The sequence below is a fragment of the Gossypium hirsutum genome, chromosome D04 (assembly GCF_007990345.1).
Source record: "Gossypium hirsutum isolate 1008001.06 chromosome D04, Gossypium_hirsutum_v2.1, whole genome shotgun sequence".
NCBI lineage: Eukaryota > Viridiplantae > Streptophyta > Magnoliopsida > Malvales > Malvaceae > Gossypium > Gossypium hirsutum.
The window spans coordinates 41,962,458-41,968,530 of record NC_053440.1 but is presented as its reverse complement, the minus strand read 5'-3'; the positions used below and the strand labels follow the sequence as shown (position 1 = coordinate 41,968,530).

Here is a 6,073-nt window from a genome sequence, read left to right as displayed (position 1 = left end):
TTGGTTGAATAAGGTAAAGAGAGGAACCGCTACTGATCACCTGACTAGGGAGTTCTTTTTGAGTCTTTCCAAAAGAAGTACTTGGGAGAGCAATACCTGGATGCTAGAAAGAGGGAGTTTTTGGATCTGGTCTAGGGAAGAATGTTTGTGGTTGAGTATGAGTCTCAGTTTGTGTGGTTTAGCCAGTGTGCTCCAGAGATGGTGTTCTTTGAGAAATAGAGGTGTAAGAGGTTTCGATTTGGGCTAAATTGAGACATTCAGGTATATCTAGTAGCATAGGGAACTGAGGCCTTCGATGATTTGGTAGATAAGGCTAAGGCAATTAAGGAGACACTGATCGAGCCACCAAGACCAGTTGTATTTGTGTCCCAAAAAAGGGGCTCCGATTAGTCAGGATCATCTGGAAGGCCAGGCAAGACTGGTCGTGATTTTGGAAGTCTGATCAGGGTACTCGATGGGACTCTTGACTGAGCCAGACTAGACCACAAAGTACTACAGTAGTTTCTAAGGGTGGATTGACTGAGGTAGCAACTTGTGAATATTGTGGGCGTAGGCACCCGAGAGTGTGTTGGAGAGGATTAGGGGTTTACCTTCGGTGTAGGTCAATAGAGCATTGGTTATGAGACTACTCGAAGAGAGTTGAGTTAGCTCAGAATACCGCACCTATTAGAGGTCGAGCCTAAGGTCATGGTAGTAATGGGAGACCAATAGGTTAGAGGACAGTTGCCCATACAGTAGTTGCATCGACTTAGTTTGGTGTTCCCGCCCATGTTTACAGTGTGAAGGAGCCATAGGGCCGCGAGACGACGGATGTGATTGCAGGTGCATTCATATTGCGATCCTTTTCTTTATTTTCATTAGTAGATTCAGGTTCCACCCGTTTGTATATCATGAGTGATTTGACTGGTATGATTGTGATGATTAAGCAAGGTATGATTGTGATGAGCTCTTTAGGAGAGAGATTTCTAGTTGATCGGATCTATCAGAGGTGTCTGTTGACAGTCCAGGGGTATGTTTTTCCCGTAGATTTGATGAAGTTGTCGTTTTGTGGGTTCGATGTGATTCTCGAAATGGATTGGCTAACTGAGCATAGGGTGAAGATAGATTTTGAGGCAAAGCCACTGACTTTGAGTGTTGAGGATGGATAGGAAATTGTGGTTGTTGGGGAGAGACCTGAATTCTTCTCTAATGTGGTATGAGTGACCAAGGCTGAAAAGTTGTTGAGTAAAGGTTGTGAAGCTTACCTATCCTATGTGCTTAATTTGGGAAGTAAGGATTTGAGGGTTTAGGATATCCGCATTATGAGGGAATTTCCTGATGTGTTTCCAATGGGGCTACTCGATTTGCCGCTAGATTGGGAAGATGAGTTCAGTATTGAGGTGTATCTTAGTACCACACTAGTGTCCATCGCACCTTATCGAATGGCACCGAAAGAACTTAAAGAGCTGAACATCAAGTTGTAAGGGTTGTTGGATCGAGGGTTTATTCGAATGAGCATATCACCTTGGGGTGCATCGGTGTTGTTTGGAAATAAGAAAGATGGTACCTTAAGGCTGTGTATTGATTATCGACAATTGAACAAGTTAACCATAAAGAACAAGTATCTGTTGCCTCAAATTGATGAACTATTTGATTAGTTCAGGGGAAAGATAGTGTTTTTAAAGACTGATTTGAGGTCTGGGTATTATCAGCTCCAGGCTAAAGAGGCTGATATACTGAAGACTACGTTCAGGATTCGGTATGGGAATTACAAGTTTCCGGTTATGCCGTTTGGGTTAATTAATGCACCTGCAACATTTATAGACCTGAGGAACTGAGTTTTTCACTCATATCTGGATTAGTTTGTAGTTGTCTTTATAGATGACATTCTCGTGTGTTCCTGAACCGAGGATGACCATAATGCATATCTATGGATTGTTCTTCAAATTCTGCGTGAGTAGCAGCTGAATGTGAAACTAAGTAAGTGTGAATTCTGGTTTCAAGAGGTGGGTTTTCTTAGTCATGTGGTATCTTCTAAAAGGAGTCGTGTTCACCCAAAGAAGGTCAAGGCTATTCTAGAGTAGAAGCAGTAGAAGAGTGTTACTGAGGTTTGAAGTTTTCTGGGGTTAGCTGGTTATTACCGTAGATTCGTTGAAGGTTTTTCCATCATTTCAAAATTCTTATTCTTGAGCATAACTACACTAGACTCATAATTGTGGGGGAAATGTATTCTAAATACATTTTTCAATGGTAATTTCAAGCACTTCTGCTTTTCAATTTGTGCATTACTCGGGACTAGTAATGAATTAAGGTTGGGGGTGTGGAAACACAAAAATATAGACTTTTTCAGCACCTTTTGAGCTCTAATTCATGCAGTTTCGTAGTATATCTTGTCAAAATTCACACTTTAATTATAAAATAATTAATTTCCACTTAAATTATTAATATATTGAATTTTAATTATTTTTATAATAAATTTTCATAAATTTGGTTTAGTTTCGACAGTTTTGCACAAAAGGCTTAAACCGTTGGGGAATTTTTGCATCAAGTAAACCAACAGAAAGATTAAATATTTTTCCAGCCAAGGTCAGTCAAAATGATGATCATTTTATATACTTTATATTTAATTTTTATCCAAGTTAAATTGGGTTAAAATTTAATATAAAGCTTGAAGGAGAAAGTGGTCCAGTGTGCTAAGCATTGAAGACTGATCCAATAAAAAATTTGCAGCCCAAAACCAACCCAATAAGTTGACCAATCATCTTATTTATCTGATTAAATTAATTACAAAACAACCCTCAAGTTTCCTTAAAATCCTATTCAAACCCCTCCACTTTTTGTGCCTTTGAAGATTTTCCCCAAGCTAAATTTAGCAAAGTTTGAAATATTCAAAATTTGCGCCATGTGTGGCTTGACAAGGGAAATGTGTGGCTGATAATTATTTGCTATTTTTAGCAACCGCTCCCACCTATAAATACCCCCTTCACCTATTCATTCAACACACTATTCATTTCCCACACATCTTTCTCTTTCGCTTGCTTTTCTCTCTTCCATTCTCTTCTTTTTTTTTCTCTTTTTCTTATTCATTCCCTTGTTGATTCCCCTCTTTGAAAAGATATTTCTTCCACCTTTTAATAGCATCATCCAATTGTTCATGGAGGCCTCAGATCAACAGAAAGAGCAAAGAAGAAGAGGAGCGCACTAGTCTGGCTTTAGAGAAATACTAGATTTGCTTCCTAGTTCCCTTCTCTTTAATATTCTTGTTTATGTTGTGATTATGAATATGAATAATTTTTTTGTTGTTGTTCTTGTTCTAATTAAGGTGTCTTAAATTAATTTATGTTAGTTTGATTGTATTCTGTCTACTTGAATTATTAAAATCATGTTTATGTTGTTATAGGCCTTGGCGAGTTGTTCAATTAAATAAAACCATGCTTATGCTATACTTGCATTATAAAATGTAAGGTAACGAATGAATTAATAATTAAACGTATTGAAACTATAATTAATTGACACAATATTTAATTGGTACATGTTTAATCTTTTAAGGTAGTTGAAGGTTAAATTAGCAACGGTATTAAATGGTACATTAGCCTTGCATAACTTGCAAGATTATAGTGATTAAACTATTTTAATATAGAAATATATGGTTATGTTACTTAATCTTTTATATGCTTATGAAGATTGATTAATTTTTTGAATTGGCATTGAAAAATGTTCAAGAGATTAGTTAATTTAATAAGTACGTATGAGCAATAGTTAGCAAATTACCAAGTTGCCATGAAATTATTCGTAACAACATGAACATGAGTTTAGTAATTCTAAGTTAAAGAATGTAATTGAGCTAACACAATTATTTCATCTTGATTAAGACCATCTTTTTGAAATCGTGCTTTGGAATTTTTACTTTTATTTCTATTAATTAGTTAATTTTTAGTTTTTAAAATCACTTCTTCAAAACAAAATATTTTCCCATCACCAAAGTGTTTGATTTACTTTTCATAAATATTTTTCTTTCACAATCCCTATGGGTCCAATAACTCAACATTTACTTAGCACTTTATTACTTGCTGCGATTGTGAACACTTGTACATTTCCGTCATTCCAAGTTTTTGGCGCCGTTGCCGAGGATTGTTTTAAAATACATTATTTTTGAAATTGTTAATTTTGCATTTTTGTTTATTTTTTTCTGTTAAATTTTAATTCCATTTTTTTGTATTTGTTTTAAGTGTTTATGAGTATTGATAAAATTATTAACTTACTCCCCATAGACCTTGAAATTGAAAGGACTTTCAGACAAAGGAGAAGACAAACGAACCAAAGACTGACCAAAGAGATGAATTTCGAAAATCAAAACCAAATTCTAAGAGAAACATTTGGTTATAATACTCACAATCCAATCATTTTTGTTGATGACAGAAACTGTGCCATTCAAAAAAATGTCATTCCTCTATTCAGCAAGCTCAATCTGAGTTTTAGGAGACCCAAAAATGAGGCACAACAATTCGAGCTGAATCCGATCATGTTCCAAATGTTGCAAAATCTGGGTCAATTTAGTGGGATTCCTACTGAAGATCCACATCTTCATCTTCGGCTATTAATGGAAGTGAGTGACTCATTTCCATACTCCCTACCATCCGGTTCCATAACTACATGACAAGAGCTTGTTGAATGTTTCTTAATGAAATATTTTCCTCCATCTTTGACCGCTAAGATTCGAAATGAAATCACTTTATTTCAGCAACTTGATGAAGAATCTTTATACGAGGCATGGGAGCGATTCAAGGAGTTATTACGAAAGTGCCCTCATCATGGCATTCCTTGCTACGTTCAAATGGAGACTTTCTATATTGGTCTCAATATTCATACTAGAACGGTGGTGGATGCTTTGGAAAATAGAGCCATTCTTTCTAAGCCTTATAACGATGCTTACGAGATTACTGAAAGAATTGCAAGTAATAACTATCAGTGGCCAACGAACTGAGTAGCCTCAGAAAGACGAGTAGTAGCAGTACATCAAGCGAACACACTTGTTTCTTTCGCAGCCCAGGTTTCCTCTATGTCTTCTATGCTTAAGAACATAACTACCAATGGTTTCAATGGTAATCTGTTAGGTCAGTAGCCGAACCAGTTCGAGAATATTTCTTGTGAATATTGTGAAGATGGCCATTTCTTTGAAAATTTCCCATCGAATCAAGAGTCAAATTATTACATGGGAAATTAGAATTAGAATGGTCCGCAATCAAATTTTAACAACTCTTCATTGCAGAATCATCCAATTTCTCTATGGTGTAATCAATGGGTCGACCATAGCAACTCTATTATGCAATTTTGACTAAATTATCCGTCAAAATATTCTCAACAAGTGCAACAGCCCCCACCAATTGAACCTTCAAGTGATCTTGAGAATCTGCTGAAGGCATACATAGCGAAGAATGATACCACTTAAAGAAATCTAGAGAATGAAATGGGTTAGCTAACCAATGAACTTTAAAATAAACCTCAAAGAGCTTTTCCTAGCGATGCTAAAGAATACAAGAAGTTCAGGTAAAGAACATTACAAAGTGGTCACTTTGCCAAGTGGAAAAATATTGGAGCCCAAGGTGGTTGAGGTTTAAGATGAGGCTGTTGTAACTTAAGATAAAGAGGAATTTAAACTGAGTGTTGAAACTTTTGTTTCGTAGAAGTCAGATTTGCTGATCTTAATGAGTTAAACTCTAAACCAGTTAGTTCTGGTTATCTACCACCCTTGCCGAATGTAGAAAAATTTCCACAGAAGAGTTGTTTAGTTAAAGCTAAGATTCCACCACTACCACATCCTTAACGATTCCAGAAGCAGCAAAAGGATACTCAGTTGAAAGAAATCTTTGATAACGAGGTGACTTTTAATAACTTCTATGTTGCTAAATCCCCAAATACAGTTGAAGACTGGTCTGCTATTTCCAAGATGGAATCGTTGGCTTCTACAGAATTGGAGCTCAATTCTTTAGACGATCTGTTAGAATATATTGTACTGGCAGATTCACTAAGTGATGATAAAGACAAGGAATGTTTGCCTTTGTTAGAATCTAATTAAAAGGAATTCACTCAAGAA

The 6,073-nt window shown here is 36.2% G+C and overlaps 1 non-coding gene across 1 annotated transcript; it reads right to left on the bottom strand.

Moving 5' to 3' along the window:
• Positions 1-4,690: 4,690 nt before the first annotated feature.
• LOC121216551 (small nucleolar RNA R71) lies at positions 4,691-4,797 on the bottom strand. The gene has a single exon (XR_005912732.1). It is a non-coding gene; the product is annotated as a small nucleolar RNA R71 (small nucleolar RNA).
• Positions 4,798-6,073: the final 1,276 nt, after the last annotated feature.